Here is an 18,696-nt window from a genome sequence, read left to right on the forward strand (position 1 = left end):
CAACCAAATATCGAAAGATTCTCTTGAGAGCTATCATGTGGCTCTCCTTAGGAGAAGCTTGATACCTTGCACACACACCAACACTCAACACTATGTCCGGTCTAGATGCACAAAGGTAAAGCAAGGATCCAATCATGGAGCGATATACCTTTTGATCCACCTCTTTACCATTGGGATCAAGTGCAAGATGACATTTGGTAACCATAGGAGTGGCAACACCTTTCATCTCGGTCATCTTGAACCTCTTGAGCATGTCTTGGAGATATTTTGCTTGGTTGATGAAGGTTCTTCCTCTCAATTGCTTGATCTCAAAACCAAGGAAGAACTTCATCTCTCCCATCATAGACATCTCAAACCTATCGGTCATAAGCTTTGAGAATTCATCATTGAAAGCTTTGTTAGTAGAGCCAAAGATAATATCATCAACATATAATTGGCAAACGAAAAGCTCCCCATTGACCCTCTTAGTAAAAAGAGTGGGATCGATTAGCCCAACATCAAACCCACGGTCTACCAATAATTCCTTAAGGTGCTCATACCAAGCTCTAGGAGCTTGTTTGAGACCATAAAGAGCTTTATCGAGCTTGTAGACATGGTTAGGGAAGTTGAGATCCTCGAACCCCGGGGGTTGCTTAACATAAACCTCTTCATGAATAGGACCATTAAGAAATGCACTTTTCACATCCATTTGTTGTAACTTAAAGTTATGATGCGATGCATAAGCAAGAAGGATACGGATGGACTCAAGACGAGCCACGGGAGCATATGTTTCTCCAAAGTCAATTCCCTCAACTTGAGAGAACCCTTGAGCCACCAATCTTGCCTTGTTCCTCACAACATTCCCAAACTCATCTTGCTTGTTCTTGAATATCCATTTAGTGCCAATAACATCGCGGCACCCCTTTGGCTTCTCTACTAAAGTCCACACTTTGTTGCGCTTGAAGTTGTTGAGTTCTTCGTGCATAGCTTCCAACCAATCCGAATCTTCAAGGGCTTCAAATACTTTCTTGGGTTCCACTAAGGAGATATAAGCATGATGGTTGCTAAAATTAGCCAATTGCCTTCTTGTGGAAACCTTTGCCCTTACATCACCAAGAACCTTGTCGTGTGTGTGTTCAAGACGCTCAAGTTGCCTTTCTCTTCTTGCTAGACGACGGGCCTCGATCTCCTCCTTGGTTCTTCTTGGCCTTCGAGGTGTCACTTGATCAACTTGATCATTTGGGTCCCCGTCTTGACCTTCCACTTGAGCAACCACAATTTCTTGTGAGTGCTCAACATCATGTGCTTGATCTTGGACATCATTTGGTGCGGAGCAAATATCAAATGGATACTCGTCGGAACCATCATGAATTCTTGGTTGATCATGACCTTGATCTTGTCCTTGATCTTGCACACTAGAGAGAGGGTGTTGTTCTTGTTCTTGGGTTGGTGCATCATTTGCTTCACTTGATGGTGTTTGTTGATGTTGAGAAGATGAGGGATCCACCGTGGTAGAGCATAGTCCTTCCCGAGACGCCACACCGTGTCCCTCAATGGGGCGGAAAAATCCCACACCCATTCTTACTATGGCAGCTTGAGGTATTTCATCACCTGCACAAACGTCAACTTGCCCCACTTGGGAGCCATCATTTTCTTCGAACTTCACACTACAAGATTCAATGATAATCCCGGAGGATACATCAAAGATTCTATAAGTGTGAGATTCGGCACCGTAACCAACAAATATACCCTCCAAAGATTTAGGAGCAAATTTAGGCAAACGAACCCCTTTGATTTTGTAGAAACACTTACACCCGAACACCTTGAAGTATGAGATATTAGGCTTGTTTCCGGTGAGTATTTCATATGGAGTCTTGTTCAAGCCCTTGCGGAGATAGAGCCGGTTGGAGGAGTGACAAGCGGTGGAGATGGCTTCGGCCCAAAAGTTATAGCGGGATTTATACTCCGCCATCATAGACCTTGCCATATCCATAAGAGTCCGGTTCTTCCTCTCCGCAACACCATTTTGTTGAGGGGTGTAAGCAACGGAATATTGATGACGAATCCCCTCATCACTAAGAAAATCATTGAGTGTGTAGTTCTTGAACTCGGAGCCGTTGTCACTTCTTATTGCCATAATGAGGAGGTTGTGTTGGCGTTGCACCTCGGTAGCAAAGTCAATGAATATTTGTTGAGTCTCATCTTTCGTCTTGAGAAAGTAGACCCAAGTGTATCTTGAGTAGTCATCGACAATCACCAAGCAATGTTTCTTCGCACCAAGACTTGCATGAGTAACGGGACCAAAGAGATCCACATGAAGGAGCTCCAAGATCCTCTTGGAAGAGATGATGGTCTTGCTTGGATGCGGAGAGTCATGCATTTTGCCTTCAACACAAGCCCTACAAACACGATCTTTGGCAAAAGACACATTTTCCATTAGTCCCACAATATGGTTCCCCTTGTGAAGACTTTGCAAAGTTCTCATGTTGACATGGGCTAGGCGGCGATGCCACAACCAACCCACGTCCGCCTTTCCGAATAGGCACATCGCACTTGACGTGGTGGTCCCCGAAAAGTCCACCACATACAAGTTGTGTTCGCGATACCCAACGAATGCGACTTTTAGAGTCTTGCTCCACAAGAGGACCACAATATCATTATCAATAAAGACGGCGAAACCCATCTTGCCAAGGGCGGAAACGGAAAGCAAATTGTAACCAAGGGTTTTGACAAGCATGACATCCACAAGAGTAATGTTGTGTGCAACCACAACCTTGCCAAAACCCAATACCTCGGATGTAGAATTATCGCCAAAGGAGACGGTGATATCATTTATGTTAGGCCTCAACTCCTTGACGAGGTTCTTGCCGCCGGTCATATGACTTGTACATCCACTATCAAGTACCCATTTTGAACCTCCGGCGGCATAGTCCTACATGAGATCAATTCTTGGATTTAGGTACCCATTTTTGAATGGGTCCTCTTTTGTTAGCAACAAGGGTCTTTGGAACCCAAATAGACCAAGCAACATAACCATCATATGGACCAACATATTTAGCATAAACATCACCATAATAATCTTTAAAGAGAACATAGTGAGGGTTATCTATTCCCGCACCATCATCATTAATGGTGTTGCCCTTTCGGGGTTCACCATTAGCTTTCTCATGTGCGGGCTTGGTCTTTTTCTTGTTTGCCTTTTTAGCCTTGGCATTGAAACCAAGTCCCTCCTTCCCATTGTTTGACCTTTGCTTACTCAAAAGATCATCCAAGGAAAGTTTACTTTGGGGAGAGGAGGTCCTAGCAAGTTCATATTTCAACCTAGCATTTTCCTCAATTATATTTGCATGATCACATGAAGGAGTAGAGGTACTAGGTATGTCATATGAAGCAAGCCTAATTTGAAGTTGCTCATAAGACTTGGAGAGGAGAGTGTATTCACTCTTCAAGGCTTTGTGAGCCTTGTCTAGTTCATCTAGATCCTTCACAAGTTTCTCATGATCAACACCAAATTTGGCCTTTTCCTTTATAAGCACTTTAGTCTTAGCTCTAGCAAGATCTCTAGCTTTAGTGAGCTTGTTAATTTTATCTTGAGGCTCTTCAAGAGTTTCTAGCCTCTCCTCAAGAGAAGCTATAGTTTCTTGACTTTCCTCAAGAGCATTTTTAAGGGCATGGATTTCAAGAGAGTCTTCTCTCTCTATTTGACCCTTTTTCTCAGGCATCTTGAGAGCTTGCAACTCGTGCACGACTTGTTGAGAGGTGAGAGAGGAATAGCATTCCCTTCCCACAAGAGTCTTAACATCAATGGGTACAAATGGCATCATGCATTCAATGTACTTCTCCTTGATCCAAGAATCATTGATGTGGGTGGCACCAATAAGCCGGAAGGCATCGACAACGGTGAGAAGTCTTCCATACATGTCTTCATGATCTTCATCCGGTAGCCTCATGAACCCTTCGGCTTTATTCTTGAGAGCATTATACTTGTTCCTCCTTGTGCTCTCACTTCCAATGCAACTAGCGGTCAAACCATCCCAAGCTTCCTTGGCGGTGGTGTAGTTCCGGACACGATGCAATTCCTTTGTCCCCACACTAGTTTGAATCATGTGCAAGGCGGTGTTGTTGAGTTGACTATCAACCGCTTCTCTTCTAGTCAACTTGTCGGGGTTGTATGGCTTGAAGCCCTCCATGATGATTCTCCATAATTCATTGGAGGCACTACAAACATGAGAGCGGAACTCAAATCGCCAAGTATCGAAATTTTCAATAGAAAACTTAGGTGGGTCGCCCCGAATGTTCAAATGGGGATGGGGAACCGGTATATCGGGTGATTGGAAAGGTGGAGGTACTCGATTGTAGCTCTCACTTTCACTAGTTCCCTTGGGAGATCACCTTCCACGGGTTTGGTAGATGAGGGTAAGTACGAAGCCTCTCCCTCATCTAACGCACCCTTGTCTTTTACCTCTACACTAGGAGCCTTGGGAAGGGCCGGAGCCAAAAGCTCGGCAATCATCTTTTTCATGCTTTCCATTTGGGCTTCCATGGAGGACTTCAACGAATTGAAGTCTTCCACGGAGACCATCTTGGCGGCCCCTTCCGAGGACTCCTCGTCCGGCATACTCTTAGGCGGTTAAGCCCGAAATAAGAGCCGAGGCTCTGATACCAATTGAAAGGATCGTATGCCGCACCTAGAGGGGGGGGGGTGAATAGGTGCTAACCAATTTTTAGTTCTTTTTCAATTTAGGCTTGACACAAAAGGTAAATTCTCTAGATATGCAACTAAGTGAATTTACCTATATGACAAGGCTAACAACTAAGCAAGATATATCTAAGCAATATAGAGATAGAATAGGATAGAGGTAACCGAGAGTGGAGCACGCGATGACACGGAGATGATTCCCGTAGTTCCCTTCCTTTGCAAGAAGGTACGTCTACGTTTGGAGGAGTGTGGTTGGTACGAAAGCCAAACCAACAGCCACGAAGGCTTCACTCAGATCTCCGGTGAGCAACGCCACGAAGGCCTAGCCCACTTCCACTAAGGGATTTCCTCGAGGCGGAAACCGGGCCTTTACAAGGTTCTTGGGGCACACATCCACAACCAAATTGGAGGCTCCCAAATCTGTTATAACACAACAATCAACAACAATACATCAACACAAATCAACTAGGGAACCAAATAGGAACACTAGCATGAGATCCCTCAAACAAGAGAGGGGGAAATGAAGAACGCTTCGGTGAGGATGTAGATCGGTGTCTTCTCCTTCGAATCTCCAAAGATCAAGAGCTTTGGTTGGGGGAGGAAGGAGATCTTGCAAATCTTGACTTTCTTGAGGTGGCTCTAATGGAGGTGGCTTGGCAGATTTCTTGTGTAATGATTGAGCAAGCAACCAAGGTAGAAGAAGGGGGGTATTTATACCTCCCCTCAAAATTGAGCCGTTCTTTGCTTCCGGGGCCGGATATTCCGGCCTAAGTAAGGGCCGGATAATCCGCCCCCCCCGGATAATCCGGCCATTGGGACAAAAGTGTGACATTATCCGGCCAAATGTCCGGCCCTATGCCAGAGAAGCTTTTCTTCCAGTCCTTAGCCAAAAATGAGGGGGCCGAATATTTCCAAAATATTCGGCCCGGATAATCCGGCCCTGGTACAATACCGGGACATTATCCGGGCAAATGTCCGGCCCTATGCCAGAGAAGCTTTTCCTCGAAGACTTAGCCAAAAACAGGGGGGCCGGATATTTCAACAATATCCGGCCCGGATTATCCGGCCTGGCCAACTTTTTCTGATTTCTTTTGACAGACGATCAAATCCAACACACATGAATAAATAACTATGTAATCCCTGTACCACTTAAACAAACATTAGTGTATCACATACATTGACATCAAACACACAAAACATAATGTGAGAGATGTTCTTTCACCAGCCCCAATTAATAACTTTATTAATAATTCTCTTCACATGTTTTGCTCTGATTCATCAGTAAGCAACTTAATTTTGCAAATAGACACTCCTCCATGGTATGAGATTGATGGAAGGCACCCGAGGACTCGGTTAGACATGGCTTGTGTAAGCAAAGGTTGGGGGGAGTGTCACTCATAATAAAAACTAAAGTACATGTGTAAACAAAAGAGAAGAGGGATGATCTACCTTGCTGGTAGAAATAACGTCCTTCATGGGAGCCGCTCTTGAAAGTCTGGTTGGCGAGGTAGTTGGTGTACCCATTACCATTCGTTGACAACAACAAACACCTCCCAAAATAATTTTACTCCTGTTTTAAAAATGAAAAGCTCTAGCGCATGTTAATCCCTGCTTCCCTCTGCGAAGGGTCAATCTTTTACTTTTATGTTGTGTCTCCATCCTTTCTTTGAGCACTTTCTTGAGAGCATAACTTTCATTCTTAGTATAATATGCTTGTCCCGAAATATGATTGACTGTGGTATAACTTTGATGCTTTTATCTTTGACAATCTCTACTTCTAGTCTTTCTATGAACCTCAGAGGTGCCTGGGCATTTATGTTTTGCCGTTCAAATTCGGGCAAGCGAGATACTACTTTATCATACCCTTTTATGAACATTGCAATCCTGCTTATAGACATGATTCATGATGCTTATTATTAATTGTTGGTATCTTTCCATGATTAACATAGCTATTAGATGATTTTATTTGCATGTACCTTATTATGAACTGCCTAAGTGTTAGCCATATCATGAGAATATTTACATCATATGAGCAAATGTGTTCGTGAAAGTTCTTTTATCGCACTCAGTTGTTAATTGAATTGCTTGAGGACAAGCAATAAGCTAAGCTTGGGGGGAGTTGATACGTCCAAAACGTATCTACTTTCCCGAACACTTTTGCTATTGTTTTGCCCCTAATTTGTGTATTTTGGATACAACTAACACAGACTAACGCTGTTTTCAGCAGAATTGCTCTGGTGTCTTGTTTTTGTGCAGAAATTCAACTTTCGGGAAAATCCTCGGAATTTATACCAAAGGGCCTATTTTACCAGAAGACTCACGGAGCCAGAAGGCAAGCCAGGTGGAGGCCCAAGGGCCCCACACACCAGGCCGGCGCGGCCCAGGGGGGCGCGCCGCCCTAGTGTGTGACCCCCTCGGCTGGCCTCCGACGCCCTCCTCTGGACTACTTAAAGGGTTCGATCTAAAAAACGCGAGGAAGAAGTCGAAGTCGCCAGAAACCCTCCAGAACGCCGCCACATCGCGAAACTCCGTCTCGGGGACCAGAGACTCCGTTCTGGCACTCCGCCGGGACGGGGAATTGGAGGAGATCATCGCCATCATCACCACCGACGCCTCTCCATCGACCAGCAATGCTTCCCCCATCCATGTGTGAGTAATTCCCCCGCTGTAGGCTGAAGGGGATGGTAGGGATTGGATGAGATTGGTCATGTAATAGCATAAGATTGTTAGGGCATAGTGCCTAGTGTCCGTAATTTGTACTTTGATGATATTGTTGCAACTTGTTATGCTTAATGATTGTCACTAGGGCCCGAGTGCCATGATCTTAGATCTGAACATGTTATTGTTTCATCATAATATGCATTGTTTTATGATCTTACCTGCAAGTTGTATACACATGTCGCTGTCCGGAACCAAAGGCCCCGAAGTGACAGAAATCGGGACAACCGGAGGGGATGGCGGTGATGTGAGGATCACATGTGTTCACGGAGTGTTAATGCTTTGCTCCGGTACTCTATTAAAAGGAGTACCTTAATATTCAGTAGATTCCCTAGAGGCCCGGCTGCCACCGGCTGGTAGGACAAAAGATGTTGTGCAAGTTTCTCATTGCGAGCACGTACGACTATATACGGAACACATGCCTATGGATTGCTTTGTACTTGGACACCGCTTTATTATTATCTGCAAATGCCCTGCTTTGATTGTTACATGAGTTTCTCTCATCCATGCAACGCCCGTCATCCATCCCTGTGCCTACAGTATCTTAATCCTGCTGTTTACTATAATCACTACTGCTGCCTTTGTTACTCTGCTGCTGCTATCTCACCACTCTCGCTATAAATCACATTATCGATAAACTCTTGCGAGCAAGTCTGTTTCCAGGTGCAGCTGAATTGACAACTCCGCTGTTAAGGCTTTCAAGTATTCTTTGTCTCCCCTTGTGTCGAATCAATAAATTGGGTTTTACTTCCCGCGAAGACTGTTGCGATCCCCTATACTTGTGGGTCATCAGCATACAATGGGTGCAAGCCAGATTTGCACATGCGAATACTGAGGTTATACTTTACGAGCCTAGCATGTACAGACATGGTCTCGAAAAGTCGTCATGATATGATGGATAAAATTATGAGTGAAATTGTTCATCATATTAAAAAGTTACTAATAGTGAAATCCGGAACACTTGTCATATGATGATCAACTTGAAAGTAAGAACCTCAAGATTATTGGTATTTGACCAACAAACCTAGAAGTTATTGATGTTGAAGTGTTTTTCTGAATAATGAGGAAAGCTAAAAGAGAAACTACAAAAGATTATTGGCAGAAAGAAAGAAAAGACTAGAAAGTCTAGCTCAGGTGTATATAAATGATATACTTGTTATGGATGTATTCCTTGTTTGGTCACATAATGAAATTCTTGGGTATTTGTACCAGGTTGGTTGGTATGAGATGTCATACAATACAACACAATACAAGAATACGATGGCCTAAGTGACTAATAAGGAATATGGTAATAATGCACGTCTGGAACATAATAAAGTGTTATCATGTTTGTCGTTGGCATTCTACCTAGCCCTTAGAATTTATAATAAAGAACTTAATAATTGTTATTTTGCTCTGGTCAAATGAAAAACAATGAGTTGTTCAAATTATGACATTACTCCATGTACGATGGATAAGTTATTATAAATCTTAATGGTGAAACACACACACACACACATAATACTGATGCTAAAATGCCATAAGGCAAATAATTTGAATGTGGAACCGCCATTTAGGTCATGTTAGAAAGGAACGCATGAAGGAACTCCATGTAAATGGATTTTTGGAGTCATTTGATTTTTTGAATCGTTTGGCGCTTGCAAATCTTTTCTAAAGACAATGACTAAAATACCTTTCATAGGCCAAGAGTTGAACGGGCAACAAACTTAGTGAAAACATACATGATGATATATGTGGTTCACTGGGCATAGTTGTGTGCGGGAGATTCTTCTACTTCATGAAAACTTTCAACAATGAATTGAGTATATATATGTGGATATATTCGATAAGGAAGAAGTTTGAAACATTTGAATGGATTCAAATAAATTTCAGCATGAAGTGGAAATCATCGTAATAGAAAAGTCAAATATCTATGATTGGATCATGGTGAAAATATTTGAATTACGAGTTTTAGCGAACATCTAAGAGAGTTATGAAATTGTTCTACAACTCATGTTTCTTGGATTATCATAGTGATGATGAAGTATCCAAGAGATATATCCAAACCTTGTTGGGTCAATGATGAGATAATATATTAACGCCATTATATTTTCATGGATTATGCTTTAGAGACTACCGCTTTTACACTAAATAAAGCATCATCATGATTCGTTGAAATGACACCATACAAGTTATGGCATGGGTATAAACCCTAATAGTCCTTTCTTTAAATTTTGGTCTAAGAGTTTACAATCAAAATCGGATGAATGTCTTTGTTGGTTATCCCAAAGAATTGATTGGGAATTCTTTCCACTATGAAGTAAAAGACAAAAGTGTTTGTTAATGTTACTTGCTTATTTCCAAGAAATTGTTTTCTAGCGAAGTATTTGAGTGGGAGGACAATAGAACTTGATAAGGTTTATGAACCTGAGCATAATGATCAGAGTAGCGCAGCATCGGTAATTGGTTCCGGAAGCGGCCACGACGATCATGGCTCCCATGACTACAAAGTGTTTTAGCCATGGAGATCGAAGTACTTATTGAACCTTGTAGGTGTGGTTTACTTTGTGATCAAATAAATGATTTGTGGACAAAGGATTGATTTTGAACAATGATAAACCAATTACAAATAAAGAAGTTATGATGGGCCCTGACTCCGTTAAAATGGCTATACTCCATGAAATCCAAGATAGATGAATACTTTTTGAAAGTAAATGGATCTATAAAATTTATGGACTTGGAGGAAATATCCTTGAAAAAGCTCGACTTGTCGAAAAGTTGTTTACGACAAAGTTCAAAGAGTTGACTACGATAAGATTTGATCTTCCGTAGCAATGCTTATAGTCTATGTGGATTATTCTAGTAATCACTACATATTTCTTTTATGAGATATGCTAGTAGGATGGCAAAATACATTACTTATCAGAAGTGTGTATTAAAGGTGTATACAAGATACAACCAAGAGTTTTGCTGATCCGTGGAATACTAGATAGGTATACAAACTTCGATTGGATGAAGTGAGTATCGCGGAGTTGGAATCTTCACCGGATGAAATAGTCAAAAAGTTTTTGATTTCATCAGAAACGATGAAGATGCTTGCATTTGCAAGAAATTAAGTGGGAGCGCTGAGACATATTTATAATACTTATGTAGATGACATATAGTTGGTTATAAATAATATAATTATATACTTGATTAAAAGGTTTCATTGAGAAATTAACTTCAATGAAAGGATATGGACTGAAACAAATTTAGTGTCAAGATCTATGAAGATAGATTGAAACACATAATAAGTTTAAGTCAAAGTACATAGAATGGATATTGAAATAGTTCAATATAGAAATATTAAGAAAATGTTCTTGTCATGTGAAGGTTTAACAAGACTTGAGTGTATCTAACACTCAATGAGTACAAACACATGAGTGATTATAGATCACGAATAATATGTACACAATCAGATGTCCTGTGCTCTAAAAGTGTTATGAGCATGTACCAGAATGATTCATGTGATGATCATTGAAAAACAGTAAGAATATTCTTGAGTACTTAAGAAGAACCAAGGATATATATATATATAGTTTTTATATGGAGAAATGACAAACAAATCGCTGTAAGATGTTGCACCGATATTGGTTTTGTCACATGACTGAGTATGTTAAGTCAAGATGAATTCTAAATATTGTGATGGATTCTACAAATGAAGGCAGAGTATGTCATTGTTTTGACAATGACTGAGGATGTTAAGTCAAGAGGTTCTTTGAGAACTTGGTGTAGTTCCGATAGTGTCAGAACTTTGAAGCTATATTGTGTGTGACAATATTAGTGACATATTTCAGACCGCGGAATTAAGGTTCCACCAGAAGACCAAACATATTTAATGCCGACTCATTTGGAAAATGAGTGATGCATTGAGACGCAAATGAATTGCAAAATACATACGTTTCTGAGCATGTCAGATCCGTTGACTAAAACTTCTCCCATGAGCAAAACATGATAAAGCACCGGAAGGCCAAGGTGTTATATCTTTACATATGTAAACTAGATTATTGACTCTAGTGCAAGTGGGAGACTGTTGGAGATATGCCCAAGAGGCAATAATAAATGGTTATTATAATATATCTTTGTGTTTATGATAATGTTTACATAATGCTATAATTGTATTAACCGAAACATTGATACATGTGTGTTATGTAAACAACAAGGAGTCCCTAGTAAGCCTCTTGTATAACTAGCTTGTTGATTAATAGATGATCATAGTTTCATGATCATGAACATTGGATGTTATTAATAACAAGGTTATGTCATTATGTGAATGATGTAATGGACACACCCAATTAAGCGTAGCATAAAGATCACGTCATTAAGTTATTTGCTATAAGCTTTCGATACATAGTTACCTAGTCCTTTCGACCAAGAGATCATGTAAATCACTTATACCGGAAGGGTACTTTGATTACATCAAACGCCATTGCGTAAATGGGTGGTTATAAAGGTGGGATTAAGTATCCGGAAAGTATGAGTTGAGGCATATGGATCAACAGTGGGATTTGTCCATCCCGATGACAAATAGATATACTTTGGGCCCTCTCGGTGGAATGTCGTCTAATTAGCTTGCAAGCATATGAATGGTTCATAAGAGACCACATACCACGGTACGAGTAAAGAGTACTTGTCAGGAGACGAGGTTGAACAAGGTATAGAGATACCGATGATCAAACCTCGGACAAGTAAAATATCGCGTGACAAAGGGAATCGGTATCATATGTAAATGGTTCAGTCGATCACTAAAGTCATCGTTGTATATGTGGGAGCCATTATGGATCTCCAGATCCCGCTATTGGTTATTGGTCGGAGAGAGGTCTCAACCATGTCTGCATAGTTCGCGAACCGTAGGGTGACACACTTAAGGCTTGATGTCATTTAAGTAGATATGGAATATGGAATGGAGTTCGAAGTTTTGTTCGGAGTCTCAGATGGGATCCAGGACATCACGAGGAGGTCCGGAATGGTCCGGAGAATAAGATTCATATATAGGAAGTCATATTCCAAGGTTGGAAATGATCCGGTGCATTTATGGCAGGTTCTAGAAGGTTCTAGAAAAGTCCGGAAGAAATCACCATGGAAAGTGGAGTCCCGGAGGGACTCCACCTTGCATGGCTGGCCAAACCCTAAGGGGAGGAGTCCCAGGTGGGCTCCACCATAGGTGGCCGGCCAACCCACCTCAAGGAAAGGTGGGAGCCCCACCTTGAGTAGGACTCCCCCTTGAGTAGGTTTCCCACTTTTGGGAGGTTTTGTTGTTGGGGTCTTATTCGAAGACTTGGACTACAACTCTTGGGGATTTCCACCTATATAATGAGGAGCATAGGGGAGGGGCCGGCCACACCTTGCCACCCTTGGCCACAGCCCCTAGTTGGCCGGCGCCCAAGCCCCCTCTCCCCAAACCCTAGCTACCTCTCTCCACATACAACTCCTGCATACGCTTAGGCGAAGCCCTGCCGGAGTTCTCCACCACCACCGCCACCACGCCGTCGTGCTGCCGGGATTCCGAGGAGGATCTACTACTTTCGCTGCCCGCTGGAACGCGGAGGAGGACGTCGTCTTCATCAACACCGAACGTGTGACCGAGTACGGAGGTGCTGCCCGATTGTGGCACCGTCAAGATCTTCTACGCGCTTTTGAAAGCGGCAAGTGATCATCTTCTACAACAACGAGATCTAATCTCGTAGGCTTTGGAAATCTTCAAGGGTTAGTCTCATTCATCCCCTCGTTGCTACCATCTTCTAGATTGCATCTTGGCTTGGATTGCGTTCTCGCGGTAGGAATTTTTTTGTTTTCTATGCTACGAATCCCATCACTCTCCTCCTCTTTTTCATCCAGTGAGCTTTCAGGTTCATCAATTTCTTCTTCCACGGGTTCCTACAAATTGTGAGTGCATTCTTGTGCATTAATGAGTCTCTCTTTATAATCAATAATATAAGGATTATCGCTGTAACTTTCTATGCAAAAATTAAGGATAGAAGAGACATAATCTTTAAGGTCCTTAAAGCAACACAAGTTTCATAATTTTTAGTCATGAAGGATTCGATCTCAGAAGCTCCCATAAATAAGACAAATTGTTCTACTTATTCGAACCCAAGATGAATATAGTTATTTCAATGATAGTTCACAACTAAAGCCACATTTGAATTTAAGATGTTTAGTATCCTATTTAGAGCAACAGTTTATATCATGGCGTTTAAGCAAGATTTTAGCAATTGTATTCAATTTTTCTAACACGTCACTCATGACTTTACCCTTTCTTGATTCTCTATAATTCATATATAATTCTATAAGCTCCATACAAGTTGTGGGTTCTTCCATAACAACAGTTTTTAATTTTTAGGATTTTCAAATTTTTATGGATTTTTGGGTATATAAGAAAAATAAAACAAGACAAAAACAAACTAGACAAAAGTAAACTAAGCAAAATAATATTAGACAGAAATAAACTAAGCACAAATAAACTAGACAAAAGTAAACTAAGCAAAACAAAATAAAATAAAATAAAAACAGAGAGAGGTAGAGTGTACTTCCCAGGTGAACTTATGAGTAGAGCTATGCGTCCCCGGTAAAGGCGCCAGAAAATAGTCTTGATAACCCACAAGTATAGGAGATCGCAACAGTCTTCGAGGGAAGTAAAACCCAAATTTATTGATTCGACACAAGGGGAGGTAAAGAATACTTATTAGCCTTAACAACTGAGTTGTCAATTCAGCTGCACCTGGAAAAGCACTAGTAACTGGGGTGATGTGAAAGCAGGAGTAATATGAGAGCAATAGTAACAGTAACACAGCAGCAGTAGCAGTAACACAGAGACAACGGCACCAGAAAATAGTTGATAGTACTTCCAATGTCATATAGGAACGAATATATGATGATGAGAGATGGACCGGGGTTCCCAGCTATCTACACTAGTGGTAACTCTCCAATAACAAGTGACAAGTGTTGGGTGAACAAATTACAGTTGGACAATTGATAGGATTAAAATAGCATTAAGACAGAACATCAATTTATTAATCATGTAGGCATGTTTTCCATATATAGTCATACTTGCTCGCAATGAGAAACTTGCATAAGATCTTTTGTCCTACCAGCCGGTGGCAGCCGGGCCTCAAGGGAATCTACTGGTAATTAAGGTACTCCTTTTAATAGAACACCGGAGCAAAGCACTAACACTTGGTGAAAACATGTGATCCTCATACCTAAGTCTTCCCCTCCAGTTATCCCAGTTGCTATCACTCTGGGGCCTCGGGTTCCGGACATAGATAGGTGCAAACAACTTGTAGATACAATCTAAGCAATAATTATAGAGCTTAAATCTAAGATCATGCCACTCGTGCACTAGTGACAAGCATTAAACACAACAAGATTGCAGCAACAATAACTTCACAAACTTTATAGATAGACTAATCATAATGTAACAATCCATCGGATCCCAACAAACACAACACCGATTACATCAGATGGATCTCAATCATGTAAGGCAGCTCATGAGATCATTGTGTTGAAGTACATGTGAGAGAGAGTACCAACTAGCTACTGCTAGAACCCGTAGTCCATGTGGGAACTACTCACGGAGCATGATGGAGGCGGTGGAGTCGATGGAGATGGCTTCCGGGGGCGCTTCCCCGTCCCGGCGGCGTGCCGGAACAGAGATTCTATCCCCCGAATTGGAGTTTCGCGATGGCGGCGGCGCCCCTGGAGTCTTTCTGGAGTTTCGTCAATTGGTATCGGGTTTTTAGGTCTCGAGGGATTTTATAGGCGAAGAGGCGGCGCGAGGGGGTGCCTGGGGGTCCCACCCCATAGGCTGGCGCGCCCCCCTCTAGGCCGCGCCGCCCTATGGTGTAGGGGCCCTGGGCCTCCTCTCCGGCTCCCCTTCGGTGTTCTGGTCCGTCTCGGTGAAATAAGATGTTTGACTTTTGTTTCGTCGAATTCCGAGAATATTGCCCGAACAGCTTTTCTGGAACCAAAAACAACAGAAAACAGGAACTGGCACTGTGGCATCTTGTTAATAGGTTAGTTCCGGAAAATGCATAAAATCATTATAAAGTGTGAGCAAAACATGTAGGTATTGTCATAAAACTAGCATGGAACATCAGAAATTGTAGATACGTTGGAGACGTATCAGAAACCAATCAATCGTTGCTTGCCTTTAAATACCTTGCTGTATTTCGAGTGGCTCCACCCCCATCATCGTCCTCAACAGTACACACACAGATCAACATGTCGGCCTCGGTTTCTCTTCTTGACCTTCCCTAGCTTCACCATTTTCCTATTCAAGGCTTGAATACTGATACTCAAGGCCGTGATTTCTTATACTTTAGTATGTTGTTGCTTCAGGATGTGGAATTCTTCAGATGAGTCACAACCTGGCAATGATTTGGTGCTTCACCCCGTCTGCTCGAATTCATCTACAAGCTTCCAGGAAGATTTTGTAGGTATGCTAGGCATCTATTATCCAAATATAGATTTTACTTGCTATCTAGAACCGATAAAAAAAGGAACATGTTATGATCATATTATGTCCCTTCAAATATTAACTGTGGCCTTGATCCGTAATTATCATCCTATGTTATACGTGTAGCGCCTTGCAAAAGCAAGCTTCAATTCCATTTCATAAAAAGAAAGAAGTATCCATGGGACACTCGGGCTCTGTTTGGGTATGAGAGCATATTTCCATTTTTCAATTAGAGATTTAATTTTGACCAGCATATCTGTTATGAAGAACAAGAGGAAGACCTCGCTGCGAAGATACCAAACTTTCTCCTAACTCATGCTCAATTTATTACTTCATACAACACATTTGCAGTCCATTATTTAAAAAATTATCTACCATTATTTATAGACTAATTTATGTTTGAAAAGAACTTGATTGACCCTATGGTAAATTACAGGAGACAAGGTACCTCTGCCACTACATGAGTTACATGGAATGCTTACACGTAGTTTATATTAGCAATATTGATTGTATAATGTAACTACTCGTAAGCTGATTCAAGGATTACAGATTTAAATGGGAGGGCGGATCTTCCTTTTAAAGTGGAACGGTTTGAGGAAAATTTCGAACTCACCACCCTTGGGGAGATTGATCTGTAATATTAAAGAACTAATGTATGCAGAAGATAGCACTAGGGCACACCAATATCTTCTATATTATGTCTCTCCAATGATCTGTGTAGAATTTTTTTTGCATACATTTCTTTTATTTAACTTCAAGTTTATTATGCAGATGGATGCATCGATGAAGACATTGTAAATATCATAAATTTGGTTACAACTTCCTTTGGAGTAGTGCATATGTTTGGAGTTCATATTAACATGTTTACTAGATTGGGCTTTCAGAATCCCAAACAAAGTCTTTCATGTTCCTATTAAATAGGGCTCACACAACATTGTGTTTCATGCTTATTTTCTAATGTTAAGCAATCTGGCTATTTTATTTGTAATATGTTTTATGCATCCCTTTTATATCATCTATTTGAATTGTTTAAACATGATTCCCGCAGCAACGCGCGGGGCAACCTCTAGTTAAGAAAAACGGTTGCGCCCCGCCGTGTGGCCACTCGCGCCAAGATGCAGAGAGCTAATTACAATAATGGTCCTACAACTTTATTCATCATGTGAAGGTTTAGTCCTAGAACTTGCAAAGCGTGGAGTTGCAGTCATATAACTTGCAATCATGTGAAGATTTGATCCTCAATAAATCTAAAGGTGCCATGTGGCGTTACAGATTTTGCAAAAATACCCCCAGTATTATTAACTGGCACATATGAGATATGACCTTTAGTGCAGACTTACATGTGGGCCCCACCTATCAGTGCGGGTGACACAAATAAAATTTAACACACGATTCCAAGAGTTCGAACCCGCCACCTATGGCTAGCGCCAGCATGCGGTTGCTGCTAGTATACAAAGAATTTGTGTGCCATAAGTAGGACGCCTGCTTTTTATACGTAGATTAGATGGATTTTTCACGCCCGCCATGAGACATGAAACTACTCAAATTTTCCTTTGGAAGCACGCACATTTTTTGGAATAATTGTACAGAATTGTAAAAGAAGAATGATGGATATGTGTTGTCACTTCTTCTTTGGTTGTATATATAAGATAGATGTGTGTTGTCATTTTCCTTCATCTATACTAGCCAATTTATGAATATAGAAAATAAACTATTAAGGTAAATGTTTCTTGGGTCGAGTGTGGAATATAAATGCATGACCCTCTTTGTTATAAACTAGTTTATAGAGTATGCAATTTCCGTGATGACGCATTTTTTTAACCCGAGTTGTCCATAAGAAATTAAATAACGTATACCTCCATTTAGCTAGTTGTAGTTTTTAAAACTTAATAGTGCACGATCCATTATTGCAACCCTATATTTTATAAATGAAAATATTTTCTGTGGCCCTGGATTTCGTTTACAAGTTCTTTTATTCCTAGGATGACTAAGAAATAACTACTTTTAAGTCAACGCTAAGGACCATTTTTCAAAGAAGAATTATAGCTGCCATAATATACATGAGAATATGTCACTTGTAAACTTTACGGAGACACATTGATAACTAATTGGTATAACTTATTTCTAAATCAACCGAGAAATCGTCACCATCTTTGATATATTGTCTAAACGAATTATTTGTGTTTTTAGTTGTGTATTCCATTCTTAGTATAACTCATGTAGTAAATAAAATACGTGAGAACAGACATGTAAACATTCTGAAAATGTTGATAATATATTTCATTTTAGAAATATATAGCAGATTGCAAATATAGTTTGACACATATAGTATGTTATATAATAGAGTGCTTTGTCTTTAAATGCTAACACAGGGAAATTGAGATTTAATATACATGTAGTAAATATTTATAAATTTTGTCATTTTATACTGTTTTGTGCACTTATTAGTCCGTATGAAAACAAGTTTTCCTCATATTAAACATAAATAGTCAAGCGGTATAAATTATTTAAGTAATAGCATGACATCCGCTACTAGGACATGGAGGTTTGTGTGCTCCAGCGGCAACCGCATGGTAGCACTTGCCCAAGGTGGCGAGTTTGAACCCCTAGTAACGCGTGTTAATTTTTTATTTGTTGCACACAGTGATAGGTGGGGCTCACATGTAAGTCTGCTCTAAAGGTTAAAAGTGACAGTTAATAATATTAGGGGTATTTTTGCAAAATCTGTAATGCCACATGTCACCTTTTGATTGATTGGGGACCAAATCTTCACATGATTGCAAGTTATAGGACTGCAACTCCACGCTTTGCAAGTTCTAGGACT

The sequence above is a fragment of the Lolium perenne genome, chromosome 4 (genome assembly GCF_019359855.2).
Source record: "Lolium perenne isolate Kyuss_39 chromosome 4, Kyuss_2.0, whole genome shotgun sequence".
Taxonomy (NCBI): domain Eukaryota; kingdom Viridiplantae; phylum Streptophyta; class Magnoliopsida; order Poales; family Poaceae; genus Lolium; species Lolium perenne.